We start from the raw sequence: 21378 nt of genomic DNA, 5'->3' as shown, positions 1-21378 counted from the left end.
TATTATACTTGCTTGTGCTAAAGTGTAACTATTCCAGGTATACTTAAGTACACTTTAAATATACTCTTGTATTTAAGTTTTGAAATGCAGAATTCACTCAGCATAAACTTCAAATGTATTTTGGTGACATTACAATTGCAATTCAATTACACTGTAAGAGTGTTGAACATGCATTAATATTATATTGATAACAAACTTTTAGTGTTTTTAAAACACATTGCAATTGCATTCCAAGTAAACTTGAAGTGTGCTAATGCCATCATTATTGTGTGGTTCAAATACAACAAAGTAATCTTTATAAATTACGGCACGGCTTAAGAATTTGCCTTTTACTGACACCCCCAGTATACCAGTAACACACTTAACCGGAGAACATCAGTGAGACAATGGGAATGTCATGTAGAGTTCTCAACGGGTCGGGTCGGCCCGACAAACCCGACGGGACCCGCGGGTTCGGGTCGAAAATATAATCAAATGACTCGGGTCGGGTCGGACCTCGGGCTTAATCTTTTCCAGTCAGTGAAAAAAAAAAAAACATTTATTAATCATCGCTGCTGTTCACCAGGGACGTGCACAGGGGGGTTGCTCAGGTTGCCCGGGCAACTGCCCATATGCCCTTCTCGACTCACGTTGCCCTTCCGAGGGGGAAAATAAATAAATAAAGAATTTCACGTAGGCCTAGATAAAAAAAAAAAAAAAATCGCAAAGCCTCATTCACTTTCATTCGGGCACCGAAAGTGAAAGTCAGTAGGAGAAGGGCTAACTCTGTTTACGTGGCTGCAGCGCTGCACGCGACCGGTGTAACACGCAATCATACTACAAATCATGCGTAGTTGCCCAGTTACCATAAGTACCATCAGAACTAAATACGAGCAAGAAGCACAACTGAATGTACGGGAAGCCAAAAGGTTAAAAAAGATTGTATTTTTTCCCGAAATTTAAGCTTTTTTTATTTTTTTTATTTTTTTATTAGAAGCGAGTTTTTCCCCATCTGTCAATTCAATCCAGATTATTTCTTTTCAAATTTAAAACAATAAAATAAAACAATAAAATAAAAAATAAAAACAATAAACAATATGAGGAACTCTTTTTCTCATGTGTATTTTGGTGACATTTAACATATTGTTAATACATTTTGTATACTGTTTACAAAGTTATAAACCTGTCATCTCGTTTTGCAATCTTTATAAATAATAATAAGACCATAATATGAGGCATTGAGTTTGGACATAAACACGGTCAGATAAGGCAATTTGTATGGGCAAAAGGGGGGGGGGGGGGGGGGGGGGGGTGCTGCTGCCCTTTTTCAGGTCAGAGCAACTGCCCCTCAAAATTCCTGTGCACGTCCCTGCTGTTCACCGTAAAGAAAGTCTGGCTGCTGCGTGCAAGCGCATCACGGAGAGGGGCGGGGGCAGACCTGACGCCGCTGCGTGCATGCCTTTAGCCTGGAGAAGTAGATGGAGTTGGTGAAAAGTAAACTTGCCTCAGGTGAATTCACCGTCACTACTACAGCCTATGTATATATTTAAAGTTTATTGTTTCAGTTGTTTGTATTGTTAAAAGGCGTGAAGTCGTGAACATTAAAGGTTGATTTGAATTTCCGTCTGCTGGTCATGATAATACGTGTATGAAAAAAAAAAAAATCCGCCGCGGCATCGGGCCGCGGGCCGGGTTCGGGCAGATAATTCATGTTGATGTGTCGGGTTACATCGGGTCCGGGCTTTAAAAGCCACGGGCCGGGTCGGGTCGGGTTGTTATTTTCAGGCCCGTTGAGAACTCTAATGTCATGTCTTTTTTCATGTCTTCACCTTCTTCTTCTTCTTCTTCTTCTTCTTCTTCTTCTTCTTCGTCAATGATTTTTAACGGCAGCTTGCATCCTTTATGTTGCACTACTGCCATCTAACGGAGTTAATTAACTCCTACAGCAATATGTCAAATCCTTGTCAATAGTCGTGTATTTATTATAAAACAGAACAGACATTCCCTTCCTTGTTTTCTTCCACTACATTACAGTATGTCCTTCAGTCCACGTCCAGTTAGTCCTATACTTTCCATATTTTTAATCATGTCCTCTCTCTCTGTTTTATATTTTCTGCAATTAACACGCAGGTGAAAAAAAAAGTTCACTAAAATACATTTTATTTAAGTGCACTTAGTACACTTCCATAATGTACTTAAAGGGGTGGTTCAGGATTTTCAACATCGGACCTCATTTTCAAGTGAGCCTGTTTGTCATTCATCAGTGGAGACCGTTTTCAAAAAAATTCATCCAGTCCTTACTTTTGGATAGTTCGCTGGTGCTAGGCTAGCGCGAGTCAACGGTAGATGCGTTAGCCTGCCATTAAAAACAGTTTTACCCACTCCACAGTACATCAAAAGCAAATCAATTATAACGCCAGACTACCGATATAAATGTCTGTTGAGAGAATAATGTTAGAAATCAAACTACCCTTTCATCGTATTGCAATACACTGTTAGACTTTTCAAGGGTTTTTTACAGTAACTTACTGGCAACACTGTTGCCAGTAAGTTACTGTAATTAAGAGTTACAGTACCAAACCATATTTCAGTTTTGTGTAATACAGTGCATTACTGTAAAAACGAAGCTAATCAGTACAGTGCATTACTGTAAAAACTAAGCTAATCAGTACACTACTGTAATTATTTTTATTTGTACTAAATATAAATTAGATTTGATAATTTTGATATATGATTAATTTTATTTTTATCCTACATAAGTACTACTTTCATACAAACCAATTAGACAAAGTTATCACAAAATACCATTTTTTTATTTAAAACATTTCATATATATCACAAAATAAACATGCCAATGCTGGAAATGATGTGTGAAATTTTTACACATTAATGGGTGAGTTTAGAGACAACATTTTTTGTGTTAATTTTAACTCATTCATTGTGTTAATGATTTTAACAAAGTAAATATGTCAGAGAGGTTAGCACAAAGATGTGTAAATGTGTTAAATTAACACATTTTGTGCTGTCCTTCACTGCAAACATTTTTTAAAACATACATAAAACCATAAACAAAACATTAGCATTTGACTAAATGAATGTAGAGTCATTGGTTGTTTAGCTTACAAGTATTATAATGAAATATCAACCATTACATTCATAAAACTGCAGAACATAAATACATTAAGCATTTAAAAAGGAAATGTCCAAAACAGGACAAAACACAGTTCTTTTCACAATACATGACACATAACCCCACCTTAAAAATAATTTACTTATTTCCAAAAATGTGTTGGATTCATGTACACTGGTGGCCAAAAGAAGTATTTAAGTGTCGTAATGTTTTTGAAAGAAGTCTCTTTGATGCTCAAGAAACATTTCTTATTATTATCAATGTCTGACTGTCTACTCCATCTTTTCTACAGCATAAGAGTAAAAGTCATCATCAAAATAATCTTTAAAAAGCCAACACAATGTTTTTGTCCACCTTTGTGAATAAACGAACTTCTCCAAAGATTGGTTCCTGTTCAGAACTTGATTGACAACATCAGAGTGTTCCCTGGTCTGCATGCGTGCCCACAAACACAAATGTACTCAGTCCTTCAGAGGAGATCCCGGTTCCAAAACTATATGAGAGAGAGAGAGAGAGAGAGAATATTAGTGTCACATTATTTTTAACCTCCTTTTTTGTTAATTTTTATTATTATTTTCACAAAAACTTAAGAATATATATTTGTAAACAGCTTTTGTCAATAAATAGCATACAAAGGAACTAAATTAAATTATGCCAGATAAAATTTTAATACTTACAAATCCTAAATTCTGTCCAAAAATGCTGAGATTCATAGAAAGAACGACTGAAATAGATGATTTTAGCCCATTTCAGCTTGTCTGCAGTGAAGGAGTACCTGTTTGAGACAAATACACAGTAAGATACATGCAAGAAATCACTGTGTGATGATCGTTCTCCTTCCTACAGTAGTTAACCCACCTGTGCGCTGATATTAGGACCTTCCTAGTCAGGTGGAACTGCAATGGTAGAGTCTTCTGGCTAATAAAATATAAAAATAATGCAAAAATATAAACTTAAGTTGTTTAGAATGCTAGATTTGGTCTGAATGAATTAGTGAGAGTTTTACTGCAGTGCTTACCTGGATACATTTAATCTGGTGAGACTGAACAAAGACAATGGTCCATCTTCTGATTGGTTCATTTGCTGTGTAATAAAGTTAGACATAATGCAAAGGTCACTTATTTGATATAAAGTTAGCCAATTTTATAGAGATTTTATAAGATATTGTAAGCTACCTAGTCTGCACCAGTGGCTCAAAAGCAATTTTCACATAGTGTATGCTAATCATTTCAGCAAACTTATCTCAAAATATATCACAAATGGGCTGGCCTACCTCTGGAATCTTGCTAAGTCACTGGCGCGAATTGGCGCTTTGTTGCAGTTGCCTTTAAACACAAAAATGGAAGTAAATATTAAATTCCATTAAAAAAAAAAACCTATAATATGGTATAGTTTGCAAACTAATGCTAAAACTATAAAGGTTCTCATCAGTAGGCCAACATTAGGATATAAACAGAATTTCACATTAGTTTATTCACATGTATTGTTAATGTAAACGCGTTGCTCGTTGGCATATTTTAACTCGACAATTCAATAATCTAACAAAGTGTGTAAAATGAAACGTTAGCTCAGTTTACCATGGTAAAGTTCGTTACCGCCATGTTGACGACGAGTAACGTTAGGCTAACGTTAACGTTATAACATACGTTAAACTGGGCACAATCCTGTCAACAGCCAGTCTATGGTCAACATACACAGAATGTTTTTTTTAATTATTATTTTTTTTTTACCTTGCTTGCTGATCTCTCTCTCGGTGAAGTGAATTCCGTCTCTTCTCCGGGCCAGACACGAACGTCGCGATCCAACAAAAGACAGACCCCATTACCTAGCCTACACTGGATGCTCTGACGCGACACGACAAATCCCAGACAGTGTGGTGATGCGCCGCGGCCGTTATATTTCAGACGTAGTCCGATACGAGTCCAAGCGCTCGCGCTAGTTCTTACAAGGGATAAACAGGTTTGCATTTAAAGGTCCGGTCGCTTCAATGTGTCCAATATAGACAGCCTCTGGCTATTATAGCGTTGTAGACACGCGGTGTAAGGCAAAAATTAGGAAATAAAAAGCACGGTGGAATGGTGCCAGCCAGAGAGGCAGTTACGTCAAATACAGTAGTATACAGCGAATTTAAAAAATACAGTAAGTCTCTGTATGTGGTGTTAGACGTCACAGAAAATTCCCATGATGCAATGGGAATCACAGTTATTTACTGTAAAGAGAAATAGCAGTATAACACTGGGGGATTTAAAGTAAATAACTGTAGAAATTACAGAAAAGTCTAACAGTGTAGTTATACTTTGTTCCCTGTGTTTATTAGCACAGTCTAAAGCAGCGGCGGAGTGATATTAAGTTACCTAGGCAACCGAGACTACTACTAGCTAGCTAGACGTCCCGACTGTAGTGCGCTTCTTTTCTGAGTTTACTTTTCGGCGCAGTACTAACCGGAGCAAAGTAAAATTCCGCCACTGCTGAGAAACTAGTTCCTGTAAATGTAATGCGATCATTGAGATGCAAGTGTAGTTTGAATTCTAACATTATTCTCTCAACAGACATTTACATCGATAGTCTGGCGTTATATAATTTATTTGCTTTTGGTGTACTGTGGAGTGGGTAAAACTGTTTTTAATGGCAGGCTAACGCATCTACCGTTGACTCGCGCTAGCCTAGCACCAGCGAACTATCCAAAAGTAAGGACTGGATGAATTTTTTTGAAAACTGTCTCCACTGATGAATGACAAACAGGCTCACTTGAAAATGAGGTCCGATGTTGAAAATCCTGAACCACCCCTTTAAAGTGCTCTATTTTCGCGCACTTATTTTGTACTTAATATACTAAAAGCTTATCTTTAGTACTTCTTAAGATAAACTTAAAATCATCTTAGTGTACTCAACTGTGCTATTTTGAGACACACTGAAGATGAACTAAAGTGTATTTTGAATATACTATTTCAGCTTTTAAAAAAATGTATTTTGTTACCACTTTTAGTAAAACTGAAACCATCTTTAATGCATTTTAAATACAATAATAAATTATTTAAAATATAATAATATATAATAAATATATACAAATTATACTTATAATGTATTAATAGGTTAAAAAAAGTGCACTAAAATACATTTTATTAAAGTACACCTCCATAATGTACTTAAACTGCTCCATTTTCGCACACTAATTTTGTACTTAATATACTAAGTTTTTCTTTAGTACTTAAGATAAACTTAACATTTTAGTGTACTCAACTGTGCTATTTTTAGACACACTGAAGATGAACTAAAATATGCTTTTAACATACTATTTCAGCTTTATTTTTATTTATTTTGTTAACATAATTAAATATGTTAATGGTGTATTTTAAAAGTTGTCAAGTACACTATTACTGTGTTATCAGTAGCATTTTCTGCCTCATTTATGCTAAAATTATGAAAATAATATATTTTAATGTATTACAAATACAGTGGAAAAATTATCATTCAATAAAACACATTAAAAAATATTTGTATAAAACACACACACTTTGAAAGCTAGTAAACTTTAATGTACTACACCCAGTGTACATCAGTACAGCAGCATATGTAAACTGTAAAAAAAAAAATACATTAACATAAATATAAATAAACCTAACTACAGTCAATAAAGTGCAGTCATTAATAGCTGCAAACAGTTACAGTACTGTTACAACTCAAACCATCTTCATCCTTCAAGTGAATTGGAGTGATTGGTCTTTGAGTTTGCCTCATTGTTGCATTTCCTTCGAATCAGTGCTCGCACCTCAGACATGTTGGAAATTGTTTGATCACAGTGTCTGTGAAAGGGGAAAAAGATGAGTTTATTTTTATATTAAAGCAAAATTAACCTCTGTTAAAAAAGTAACTGTTCCCTTTCAAAAGGCTGCTTCGATGATCACGGCTGGACTGGCCATTGGGCATACCGGGCAAATGCCCGGTGGGCCGACGTGCTTTTTGGGCCGATACATCTCATATTTTTTTTTTTTTTTTTTTTTAACGGCCCATAAAATGTGTACATCGGCGGGCCATTCGTTTTGTTTTGTTTTGCTTGCGTTTTGGGTTTGTGCCGGTGTAATGCATTGGTCAAAAAAAGTCAGTGTTAGTTTTTTTTCTGACAGACCAGCCCATGAAACACGTAGATCAGCGGCCCATTGGTTCTTTCCTTGATTGACACTGGGCTGGCCCAATCACAACTTTAAACGAGTGAGCGAGCGTGCAGCAGTGTCAGTGTGTAATATCTGCCAGAATAGTCTGCGAGATGGAGAAGAAACGCAAGGAATGTGCAGAGAAATAGCGTGAAAAAATAGAACCAGGCCCTTAAAGCAGACGCTTTATGTGTCAAAATATATGTTTTCTGACCTTCGTCAGCTCCTGTGGCAGATGATGATAGTGAGGACGGAGGATCAGGAGAGAGATGAGAGAGTGTAGAGCCTGCGGTAAGCAGAACTACTTTCAAAACACTTAGGTTATGTCATGATGGAGTGTAGGAACCCATAACCCAGTTACAGATTATTTCCACATCTGCATAGTTGACCATTACCGCAATTCACTAGAAATTTAATGACAGGCGTTTGTAAACCATGTTTTCCGCCAAAATAAAAGCTTGATGCAGTTTGCGTCAAAATAAAAGATCATGTGCTTATCTCTTTCAAGTATAGAAATTGTTACAAAACTAATTATGAAAGTGTCCTTTATTTTTTAGTGCATTTGTTTTACAAAATATGGCTATTACTGTCATTGGATTAATATTATAACTATTATATAGTAGGTGTAATGTAAACAGACACTGTAACTTAAAGAGGTTTGAATTTTTCTTTGTTTAATTTGCACACTGAATATGGGTTGGAGCTTTTAATTTTGAACTCTCAAAGTGCACCAGATTGATGAATTTAACATTAAAATGCACAAAATTTTCTCACGGGGGGGCATGCCCCCGAACCCCCCTAGAAGGACCAAGGTCCACCCACCACAGTTTTAACAAAAAATCCTGTAAGAAACACTTGTATTGCTATGCCAGAGCCGCTTATAGCTTGTTTTAGGATTCACCACTGTGGAGTATAGTTCGACTGTATTAATAAATGTCAAATTTGTACTTATTTCATCTGTAAACTCTCACTCGTTCCTATACTCACTCATTACATGGCATTAGTGGTTTTAATGAATAGGAGTTGGTATGCTTTAAGGGCGTGCAAAGATGGGTGGTGTTTATGATCATAGTGGGCCGGTCTGGGCCAAAATGCCCGGGCCGATTTTTTGTCCCAGTCCAGCCCTGTCGATGATGCTATTGGGGAACGATGTTCTCTAGGCGCCTCTTTAATACTTCTGAGTCGCACTAGTAGTGTCATAGGCTGTCGCCAGTCAAATTCTATTGCCGTGATTGTACAGCTTTTCAAACACTGGTTCACATGGAGGGTGTTCCCCATAGCGTCATCGATGCAGTGTCTCATTCCCTGTTCTCAGGGAACAGAGGTCGTAACCTAGACGTTTTTTTATTACAACACAGTATGATGTTTTGACATTTCCCCATGTTGTACATACAAGGTGAAAAAGACGTACTGTTAAATGTATTATAAATGCATTAAAGTACATTTGTTTTGTACTAAAAACATACTTAAGTACATATTTAATACATTTAATAGTAAGTCTTTTTCACCTGGTAAAAATGGAATTCTTTAACATGGCATGTAATGCTTAGTTCATATATTATAACAGTAGACATTCAATATAAAATGTTAATGTAATTCAGAAAAGGAGTTTGTATACCCAGCCAAGTTGCCAACAAGAATAATAATTATAATGTACAACAAATGCTAATCTTTATTTTTAGCATTAATGTTTTAGTCAGCCCCCTTTGCAGGGTATATGCAGGAATCTTGAAGTTAATTTTAATACCTTTTCAAGACTTTTTCAAGACCTTCTCAATATTTTTTAATACCTCACCGCCACTTCAAGCTGTAACCATTTACATCAATGATACTTTTAACTTAACAGTTTTAGTTTGTGATAAAGACTATACGCACTACGTAATACGCACAGGGACCGCCAGAGCGTACATTGCAGGGCTCGCAAAATTTCTAAATCGCTGGTAACCCTTCGGGCAGGCACTCTCAGATTTTGGTAGCCCGAAATGAATTTTACTAGCCCATATAAAAAGACTACATTTTTAATGTAGAATATTGGTTAGGAGTCAACACAATGAATCAAAAACTTTTTCAAAACACAAATATCAACAAATATGCATCTGATTCTAACTGAACTGAAATGTGTGTGACCAGTATGGAACATGAATCAGTCTGTGTCGGTGGCTCAGCCCCCAATGAGGGTATGATTAAAAAAAATTATAATAAGTAACTCTTTAGTTTAGGGTTTAATGCTCACTATTAACTTGTTTCATTAACATGCAGATGGCAGGGTTTTTTCATCACTGAGGTCCCGAATGTGAGATATGCTAGTTAGGGGGGTTCGGGGGCACCCCTGAGAAAATTTTGATTTCTCTGATCTACATATGTGCATTTTAAGATGTTTTGAAGGCCAAAAAAATTGGATAACAATAGCTTTAAAACCATGTCAGTGGGCAGCTGATTATTTTTCTCTCCTCATCAGCATCACACTCCTATTCTCTTTGTTTTTCTCTTGCTCTGTCTCTTCCCCTCCTAAAGCTGAGCTTTGACCTATAGAGGCTTTTCATTTTTGTCTGTCAGTGAAAAAAGTAAACAAAGGGTCAACTGATAGGTTGATTTATGAATCATTTTCTCAGATGCATTAATTTACTGAAAGCTACTAGGAAAGCTAGGTAGCCTAACTAAGTTTATTAAATTCATTTACAGTATGTACACATTCATTATTGATCTTATTCCTTATACAGGGCCGTAGACAGGGCTTTATAATCAAAGAGGTCCTACATTTAAGGTTATTAGGGATTTTTATTTCTCGGATATGTCCATTTCAAGACGTTTGAAGGCCAAAAAAGGATAAGAAATAGCTTTAAAACCATGTCAGCAGGCAGTAGATGATACCTGCTCTCACTTCTTATCCATCACTCTTTCTTTTTCTCTCAGTCTCCTCATCTTGCCATCTCTTCTCCCTACCTAAAGCTGAACTTTTTTTATTTACTGAAGGCTACAAATTGTATATTAATTCTCAACATGTACACATTCATTATTAATCTTGTGCCTATGATGAAAACGGCTTTTTTAATGCTAATGTCCCCTCACAATGACAGTAAACGAATTATTAGTCACATTACATAGGCCTATTTTCAGTTCCAAATGGCGAAATTTTGTCTGATTATTTTTGTCATTTGTTTCACATTTATGACCTAAAAAAGCTGTCAAATATGAAATGTTTAGTTTAGCTACTTACATCTTATCTCGCACTTGACCGTAAACTGAAGCGTCGAGTCGCTCTGCTCAAATTCGCGCTCAGCAGCTTCTTGTGAACATAAAGCCCGCCTACTTTGATTTGATTGGTCATCTCAATATTCTGACATTGACGAGCACCGCAGACCAATGAGACTCAGATGAACACACACGCCCTGTCCTCTCTGTTTCTGACGTGCTCTGCGCCGCTTCGGATTGAAGATGAAGAACGCGCTGAATCTGATTATAACAGGGCTGAAGCGAACACTATTTCAGATAGCCCGTCGGGCAGGCTGGTTATGCATTTTGGTAACCCGACTGGAAAACACAATAGCCCCGGGACGTCGGGCAGGCGATTTTGCGAGCCCTGCATTGTGCTTTTGAACTTCCGCCCGCCTGCCCGCTCTGGTGCTCTCAGAGGCAATTTACGAACGCACCCACAATAACCTAGTTTTTTATGTAGGCTACCTGTTCGTTTTTTTTTTTAAAAATGACTAAATTCACACACTTTTACGATGTTTTTGGGATTCAAACTGTTGGACAGCTAATTCAGAAAAAATACTTTAAAAATGTAAGACTTTATAAAGCCGTGATAAGACTTTTTAATACTTTTTAAGGGTCTTAATTTTCCCAAAATTGATTTATCACCTTTTAATACTTTTCAAGACCCCGCGGATACCCTGCTTTGACTTTGAGAGCAAAAAAAAAAAAAAAAAAAAGTGATGTACAGAAACACACTCTTCACCTCTGTTAAAAAAGATTTAAGGAAATTAGAAGTAGTGCAAAATATGGTAAGCCAGGACAAGTGACTTGCAGCTGTCCCAAAAAAACAATTAAATAAACAGATTTTTACATGAATGAACACAAATTAGCCTAGGAAACTAGGAAAAAATGTTGGGAATTTTTTTTTATGAAAAAAACTAAACAGTGAGCTATTTATTTATGCAAACAGCAACTTACCAGTAACTTCTGATAGCAGTATCTTCATCTCTTCGAGTCTGATTCGACTTCGACTTGAAAAGCTTGGCTCTGATTGGTCAAACTGAATGTAGTTGCATTCAGAAAAAGACGTGCCGTGTCAAAAATACGACTGGCAAAGTAAACGTAACTAAATGTAATACAAATCTTACCTAGAAACATAATGAGGTTCCAAATGTCACACGTCATGCAAACTTGAAGATGGGGAAAAAATAAAAACAACACTAAACAGTTACGTTTTCTATTAACGTTAGATAAAAAATATTTTAAAGAAATCTAAATGCTGTCATGATCACTCAACCTTAAGTAGTTGCAAAACATTTAAGAATTCCGTTAATCTTCGAAAGAAAAACTGAGATATCGTAGTCTAATGAAACATGAGAGATTTAACTTCTGATGAACGATTCACCAAAACTGTTCACGTTTGAAAAAGTTAATCGCAAAAAACATCACCTAATCCATATGAATCGCGTGGTTTCCTCCAAATCCTCTAAAGAAACACGATCGCTCCAGTTTAAATTTAGATTTCTAATCTAAATTATTAGAAATCTAATCACATTCAAGGAACGCACAGCAAGCTCTGAGTGAGGTGTGAGCTCATTATTATCACAAGAACCAATCACAGCCGTTCAACGGCTCTGGAACCAATCAGGATTAGTCACATGTGTTATTCGTATTTTTCAAATTTAAACAAGTACAACATATTTTTGGACAACATTTAAACGTCTTTGGAAAATGTATCTATGATGCATTTAAAATAATATGATGTTGATATCTTTGTGGGAATTTCAGTAGTAAAAACATATCATGTAATGGACAACAGCCTAGCCCTTTACAAGTATAGCCTACAAACAAGTAAAAGTGACCAACATTAATTTTGACTGCTTATTGCAATGCTTAATAATAGTTGACAAATGTTTATAATACATTAGAAGTTGGTACATTATACAAAAATCTAAAATATTAAAATATTAAAATCATAAATATTACAAATATATTACACTAGGCCTAAGTGTTTAAAGTACTTTAAACACACTAAAAGCTTAATCATTTTGCTGTTCTTAGAAAACTTCACACAAATGGTATGATTGTGTTTAGCATATTTCTCAAAAATTTAACTAAGCATATATTTATTACCAATGTATTTATTGTGCACATTTTAGAAATATATTAACAGTATGCTTGTGTTTATCATATTTCTTAAAAGTATAATTAAGCATATATTTATTACCAATGTACCTTTAGTGCATTTGTTAGAAATATATTAAAAGTATGCTTGTGTTTAGCATATTTCTTTAAAGTATAATTAAGCATATATTTATTACCAATGTACTTCTAGTGCATTTGTTAGAAATATATTAAAATTATGCTTGTGTTTAGCATATTTATTTAAAGTATAATATTAAGCATATATTTATTACCAATGTACTTCTAGTATACTTTTTAGAAATATATTAAAATGCAATTCAATGTATTTTTAATGCACTTCAAATAAGCATGTTGGTAATACAAATGTATTATAAACATACTATTTGTATTTCAAGTATATTTTTAATACATTTAATACTACGTCTTTTCACCTGCTTGCAAGCACATCCAAGTGAAAAAAAGTACACTTTATTGTATTTGAAATATATTCCCTTTTTCAAAAGTACATTGCAAATATACTAACAAAATTGTACTATCTTTAAATATATTAAATTATATTAGCATTGTGCTTTACCTATTTTCACAATACAACTTTTAACACACTTTAAAATAATTGTACTTTAGTATATTTTCTAAAAATATATTTTAGAAAAATATACTTGAAATGAAAATTCAGTTTATTTTTTAAAAGTGTATTTATTTGCACTTTATTAAAAGTATATTTTAGGTATATTTAACTGTGTGCTGGAAATGATCTTTGTAGCAATGCATTGAAAGTATACTTTCAAAATACATTATAGTATACAATTGTATTCGCTTCGCAAAGTATAGCTAAGTTTTATTTGTCTAATAAAATACATTTGTTATTGAAGACAAAGTATGCAATTTGTAGCATTTGGAATAAGCCAGAGGTATTAATGAGCCTATACTTTTTACTCAAACATATCACACCATGACCCATACACAAAAGAAATATATTTTCAGGATATATTTTGGAATATATGCAAATATTTGAAATTGGCCCAATAAATATATTTCATACTTATATTTCATATATTTTTGTTATATTTCAGAATATATTTCAATGTATTTTTTTCTGTATGGGTCCCCAAAAGTGTCAAAAATATATGTGGCATATATTCCAAATACATTGAAATATATTCTGAAATATAACAAAAATATATGAAATATAAGTATGAAATATATTTATTGGGCCAATTTCAAATATTTGCATATATTCCAAAATATATCCTGAAAATATATTTCAAATATATTTCTTTTGTGTATGGGGATAGCCTCACGGGCAAGTGCGCCTACATGTGCTTCAGGAGACCTGAGTTCGAGGCCTGGCTCGTGGACCTTTCCTGATCCCATCCCTCCTGTAACTGATTACATCTCATTAATTTGATTACTTTTCTAAATTTCTAACGAATGTTTTCAATTGTTAATCATTTTCAAACATTTAAACCAGGCTGGGTTAACCTCTAAAAACAGAGATAGTTATATTTAAGAGAAAACACACAATTCTAGAACAGCATACTGTACTAAAAACATGTATTTCTTCTTACTGATATAAAACAAGTCAAAATCTGCATACTATTTTTTTTTTATGGTAATATTTTTTACCACTGTGTGTGTGTGAAGGGAAAACATATAAGGCCTAATATTGATTTCTCAATAACAAAAGCAAGAATAGATTCAGAACAGAACAGACTCCCCCAGTGTAGCTTTCATAACATGCATTATATATATATACATGATATACATGATATATATATATATATATGAAGAGTTCAGATGCAAAAGCCTCTAAGTGCCATCTGAAATTTTCTTCTAGAATGATCATTTTTATCAAGCTCGTATATTTAAGTTCAGTAATTTCACTTAAATGACAATTAATAGGTTATTTTCATTGCCATTTAAGTGAAATTGCTGAAATTAAATATACAAGCTTGATAAAAATGATCATTCTAGAAGAAAATTTCATATGGCACTTAGAGGCTTTTGCATCTGAACTCTTCATATATATATATATATATATATATATATATATATATATATATTTTTTTTTATAAAGTTATAATCCACCTAAAATGTTGTTTAGACTCAATGACCAATCGCTGTGTTAGTGGTGGACAAACTAATAGAGAGATTTGTCCACTAGGTGGCGCTTAATGTTAGAATTCATCATAGAAAATGCTTTCTCTGGGTTCGACATTGAAACCTCCGATGTCAAGAGCGCTTTAATAGTTGGCAAACATATTTTGCACTGAACTGTTTTCATCCTTTTCTGAATTCTGGTTGAAATGTTTTTTTGTTTTTGTTTTCAGCAGTGGAATGCATTTTTATCACTCGCCATGGTGGCAACTCTCAGACAGGTTGTAGCCTAAGGCTTTCTGCAACAGTGTGGATTGATGTAATTGGCAGACCCCATACACAAAAGAATTATATTTGAAATATATTTTCTGGATATGTTTTGGAATATATGCAAATATTTGAAATTGGCCCAATAAATATATTTCATACTTATATTTCATATATTTTTGTTATATTTCAGAATATATTTCAATGTATTTGGAATATATGCCACATATATTTTTGACACTTTTGGGGACCCGTACAGAAAAAAATACATTGAAATATATTCTGAAATATAACAAAAATATATGAAATATAAGTATGAAATATATTTATTGGGCCAATTTCAAACATGTGCATATATTCCAAAACATATCCAGAAAATATATTTCTTTTGTGTATGGGACATGGTGAATTGCAAATTCAAACAAAAGAATCAATCAAAAGCATCAGAATAGCATTGCTTTACTAAACAGTCTGATTACACTGCATTCAGCACAAACTCTGCTACAATAATGTGTGTAAGATTTATGTAAAAGTTTATAGTTTTGAGAAAATTATGTTTATGTGTTGTAAGTGAAAAATATATATTTTTAAGTCACTGAAATAAGGCCATAAAACCCATACTGAATATTTGTTCACAAGACTTTTGAGAACTGGACCTTGTAGCCTAGGATTTTTGCTTCAAAACGATGCAAAAATCATCCTACCCACTCATTCACATTAAATAATATATTGATTAAAGATTTGTGTAATTTGTATCATGAATATTGATATGTTTCACACTTGGGAAAGCAATGACCCCCTCCCCCTAATGGCCCTATCAGGTGGGACTGTGAGGGAACTAGAAGACAGAATGTGAGGAGATTAAAAGAATGGCTTTTTGATTGTTTGTTTTTTATTTAAAACACAACATAATCCAAATATACATAACGAAGAACAAAAAGGTACATTATCAAGTGATCTACACACTGATCTAAACACAGAAGCTTGAACAGTCATACACCTTTGTGCCATTCCCAAAACAATTCCTATTCCAAGGTGTTTGCTTTTTCGTTTGCCATGAAAACTGCCCTGCCATCAGTAGTCAGTGATGGAGCTTATTTGACCATGTTCATGTAGAAGCTTGCTGATGTTTGTACCGCGCTCTCAGAGAAAAACAGTTTGAAGAGACTCATGTGAAACATGTGAGACTCATGTGAAGTCAGCAGGACTCACCAGTGGCATCTGGTCCCTACAAAAAAAAACAAAAAAACCCCCCAAAAAACACAACAACTGTGACCATGCTGACATCATGAGCAACTAGGGCTGCATGATTTGACGAAACCAAATCTAATTGCGTTTTTTTTTTCTGGTTAAAATTGCTATTTTAAATGCACAATTTTTTTTAATTAATTAAAATTTAAAAATCACAATATAAAGAACACCAGGTTTGTTGTGCCTACTTGTAGGGCTGCAAAATATAACAACAACAACAATAATAATAATAATAATAATAATAATTAAAAAAATGCAGATGGCCTATTACTATAAATCAATAGTAGGCCTGTCAACCTGTACGCATTTTGAGTAGCGGGTACGTATTTTGACCTCAAAGCATGCTGGTACGATTTGTCACTCTAAACTGGAGAAACAGGCGTTTATTTTTCATCCTCAGTGTAGAGATCCATAGCCTACATCTCACTTTTTTTCTTATCAGTGCAAAAGAGACTCAAATAACTCTGTCAATTTTTGTCATACAGGCAAGTGTTATACATCCTTCAAAACTGTTAAATGTCTAAGTTTATTTGTGTAAACTCATAATAAAAACAAAATGTTCTGCTTTTCGTAAAATAAAGAAAATAAACATGATGCACGTTCTGCCGTCTCTCTCAGTGTGAAGTTCATTCTGAAACGCGACAGAAAATGAACTGTAACTCAGTGAATACTTGCCACCCATATGTGAGATATGTTTTTAGAAAGTTTGAAGTGTCTATTTTTAAATGTAAATCATATCAAAAACAAACATTCTCTGTTTGCAACTTTGCAAACAGAGCAAGCAGAGTATTGCAAACAGCGTATGCAACTTTGTTGCATTTTCCTGTTATCTCTGTAAAGCTGCTTTGAAACAATCTGTATTGTAAAAAGCGCTATATAAATAAATGTGACTTAACTTGTTTAAGTGATCCATATGAAAGCAACAAGATGTACAGTTTCTCAAGCGAGTGCTCATTATCTCTAATGTGACCACACCCACGCGCGCATGAGTGATTCACATGCAAATAGTCCACGTGAAGGAACGCAAACCTGTAAACGCCCTCATTACCTCAAAACAAAGCATACAACTTCAGCAGTCCTCTGCTCTTCATCGAGTTTGGAAGACTGTGAGTTTACCTTGACTTTACTTCAGAAGAAGAAGAAGAATGCGATTTAAAGATAATATTTTTAAGGTAAGAAATGTGTAACTATCACTTTTAATAGTTAGCGTGTTATTGCTGCATAAACTTCACATCGTACTAGTTGAACTGGTGCCTGACTAAAATGTATGAAATCGATGGAAACATTATGAAATATGAACTATAGGCAGGTAGGCAACCTTTCAATGCTAAATAAATATCCATGTATGACACGAGGATGTTTTAAGCTTGATAATATACAACACAGCATGATATAAAAGTAGGCTAGTATGAGTGTTTACACTAACATGATGAATATTATAATGTTTAGACCCGCGTTTACTGTTAAATACTGTGTTCGTGGATATCTGTTCAAATGTAGATGTTTATTTAATGTGGTAACAATAATGTAAAGCATTGTAAGTTTGGGTCTCTCGCGCTGTGCATTTGAAAGCAAAACGCGCCAATCATTAGGCCACATGTTTTTACTCTAATCTCATTTCATAACGTCATAACGAATGATAACATTTGAAGTAACATATGCTAATCCATATATGTTTCTCCAGTACCAGTACCAGTGTACTGAAGTGTTCCTTTTTATTGATTTATCGTTATAGTCCGTGTGCATTTCTGTAATGATTATTATTGTTATTATTATTTTATGCAGCCCTTCTAGTATGCCTACAAGTCACAACAAACCTGGTGTTCATTAATTTTAAATTGCAATTTTAAACAGAAAAATCACAATTAGATTTTCTTTCCCAAATCGTGCAGCCCTATAGTTTCTCCTGATATCAGCATGTTCACAGTCTTTTTTTATTTTATTTTTTATACAGGGACCAGATGACACTGATGGCATAAACATCCACATGAGTCTCTGTACATGAACATGGTCAAATGAAGCAAACACCTTGGCAATGGGCACAAAGGTGTGTGACTGTTCATGTCTCTCTGTTTAGATCAGTGTGCTCAATAACGTGCCTTTTTGTCTTTTGTTTCTTAGGACTATGTTGTGTTGTAAATAAATCCAAACAATCAAAAAGCCATTCTTTTAATCTCTCCTCATTCTTTGTTTATAGTTTTCTCACAGTCCTACCTGATAGGGCCATTAGGGGAGAATATTTGTCTTCCCAGGTGTGAAACACCTCAATATTCATGATGATTTACGCCTCCTCGCATACAGCTTTCTTACACAAAACATGTCTTACAAATTTTAAATCAATATATTGTTTTATGTGAAAGAGTGGGCAGGATGATTTTCACATCGTTTTGAAGCAAAAACTCTCGACTACATGATATAATTTTCAAAAGTCTTATAAAATATAATAGTCAGTATGGGTTTAATGGCCTTATTTCAGTGACAAAATAAGCCTTGTTTTTTTTTCACAAACCATGCATAAACGTCATTTTCTCAAAACTACAAACTTTTACATACATATTGCTCACATATTATTGTAGCAGAGTTTGTGCTGAATAGAGTTCTCAACGGGTCGGGTCGGCCCGACAAACCCGACGGGACCCGCGGGTTCGGGTCGAAAATATGATCAAATGACTCGGGTCGGGTCGGACCTCGGGCTTAATCTTTTCCAGTCAGTGAAAAAAAAAAAAAACATTTATTAATCATCGCTGCTGTTCACCAGGGACGTGCACAGGGGGGTTGCTCAGGTTGCCCGGGCAACTGCCCATATGCCCTTCTCGACTCACGTTGCCCTTCCGAGGGGGAAAATAAATAAATAAAGAATTTCACGTAGGCCTAGATAAAAAAAAAAAAAAATCGCAAAGCCTCATTCACTTTCATTCGGGCACCGAAAGTGAAAGTCAGTAGGAGAAGGGCTAACTCTGTTTACGTGGCTGCAGCGCTGCACGCGACCGGTGTAACACGCAATCATACTACAAATCATGCGTAGTTGCCCAGTTACCATAAGTACCATCAGAACTAAATACGAGCAAGAAGCACAACTGAATGTACGGGAAGCCAAAAGGTTAAAAAAGATTGTATTTTTTCCCAAAATTTAAGCTTTTTTTATTTTTTTTTATTTTTTTATTAGAAGCGAGTTTTTCCCCATCTGTCAATTCAATCCAGATTATTTCTTTTCAAATTTAAAACAATAAAATAAAAAAATAAAATAAAAAATAAAAACAATAAACAATATGAGGAACTCTTTTTCTCATGTGTATTTTGGTGACATTTAACATATTGTTAATACATTTTGTATACTGTTTACAAAGTTATAAACCTGTCATCTCGTTTTGCAATCTTTATAAATAATAATAAGACCATAATATGAGGCATTGAGTTTGGACATAAACACGGTCAGATAAGGCAATTTGTATGGGCAAAGGGGGGGGGGGGGGGGGGGGGGGGGGGTGCTGCTGCCCTTTTTCAGGTCAGAGCAACTGCCCCTCAAAATTCCTGTGCACGTCCCTGCTGTTCACCGTAAAGAAAGTCTGGCTGCTGCGTGCAAGCGCATCACGGAGAGGGGCGGGGGCAGACCTGACGCCGCTGCGTGCATGCCTTTAGCCTGGAGAAGAAGATGGAGTTGGTGAAAAGTAAACTTGCCTCAGGTGAATTCACCGTCGCTACTACAGCCTATGTATATATTTAAAGTTTATTGTTTCAGTTGTTTGTATTGTTAAAAGGCGTGAAGTCGTGAACATTAAAGGTTGATTTGAATTTCCGTCTGCTGGTCATGATAATACGTGTATGAAAAAAAAAATAATCCGCCGCGGCGTCGGGCCGCGGGCCGGGTTCGGGCAGATAATTCATGTTGATGTGTCGGGTTACATCGGGTCCGGGCTTTAAAAGCCACGGGCCGGGTCGGGTCGGGATGTTATTTTCAGGCCCGTTGAGAACTCTAGTGCTGAATACAGTGTAATTAGACTTAAGCCATGAAAATGTTACAAGTAACAGAAATAAGCACAAATGTCAGAGCATGTCAGAACAACTCCAGGGCCCAGAAAACACATCAGACCCCAGAGTGTTAACCCCTTTAGGTACAAAGATCACCAACGGACCCAGATTATTGTTGTTCAACATTCGCTGCATGTTAAAACATCACACTCTTACTTGATCTAGACAAACTGAGTATCATTCGAAATATTTAAGACTCCCGCTTTCATATTTGACCACTGTTTATGATAAAACTAGGTTGCAGTGACATTCATTTCTTAATTTATGTCAGGAGTGCAAAATAATTAATCTGTAATGTTTGATATTTTGAATAGAATAATTCAGTTCTTTCATATTCTCTTGCATCTGCTCCAGTTTATTTGTGTTCACACAGCTGCACTAGACAGCGTCTGTTTGGGCTCTTAGTCCAAAAGTGTGCATATTTGGGAGAAATAATGATTTATTCTCACATGTTTGCAAAATATTTCGTCATACAGAATAACATTTCTATTCATTTTCCACTGAATTATGCACCCTGAAGAGCATTTCAGTTTCTCCTGTTTTGTGTTTTGTATCAGTTTATGGCTCATTGCGCGCTAATTCGACTTACAGCTGTCAAACATCTTACGTGAGTCAACGTGACCATATATTCCTCCCTTCTGGATGACGCTGTCCTGTCCACATCCCCATTCTGACCTCTGTGAAGAACAAACTCAAAGAAACATTTCTACACGTGAAACAAGAAGCTAATAAACATTAAGCATAGCGTCAGTTCTGGCAGGTCACGTTAGTAAAGCTTGCATCAGCTGACTCTCAGTGACAACAATGAACCATGGATTTGTTTACTTTATAATACGTTTTATTTTTAACTTAAACAAATACAACATATAACATTCAAAACTCATAGGCTTAGACTGCATTTGAAGAAAAATAAACACAACAGTATTCATTGTCCCTCACGCATTCCAGCCACGGGTAGTCATTTTCCCATTCAATTCTATAATTTTGTGCTCTTTTCTTTTTCACCGGCTGCTCGGAGGTAGTCATTTTTACATTTCCCCCTGTTGTCACTTGTCGTCATCGTTGCTACGATACGTGACTCACAATGACTGAAACGACCAATTAAAAGGGCATTCTCTGATGATGTTCCAAGAT

The 21378-nt window shown here is 35.1% G+C and overlaps 1 protein-coding gene and 1 long non-coding RNA gene across 3 annotated transcripts in view; one reads left to right on the top strand and one right to left on the bottom strand.

Annotated features, from left to right (window-relative positions):
• The window catches only part of LOC311305702 (transforming growth factor beta-1-induced transcript 1 protein-like), a gene marked incomplete at its 5' end in the record, with an annotated part of 97537 nt that overhangs the window by 16819 nt on the left and 59340 nt on the right, over nt 1-21378 (top strand). The gene's annotated exons all lie outside the window — the stretch shown is intronic.
• Nucleotides 2475-5211, bottom strand: LOC311306647. 2 transcript variants are annotated; one of them, XR_014630195.1, is made up of 6 exons: nt 4840-5211; nt 4383-4434; nt 4128-4192; nt 3968-4027; nt 3787-3884; nt 2475-3602 (listed from the first exon to the last, which is right to left on the bottom strand). It is a non-coding gene; the product is annotated as an uncharacterized lncRNA (long non-coding RNA). The 2 variants fall into 2 exon arrangements; XR_014630194.1 differs by having other exon boundaries at nt 4128-5211.

This window comes from Rutilus rutilus, assembly GCF_951802725.1.
Source record: "Rutilus rutilus genome assembly, chromosome: 16".
NCBI classification, from domain to species: domain Eukaryota; kingdom Metazoa; phylum Chordata; class Actinopteri; order Cypriniformes; family Leuciscidae; genus Rutilus; species Rutilus rutilus.
This window is presented reverse-complemented; position numbering and strand designations above follow the sequence as displayed.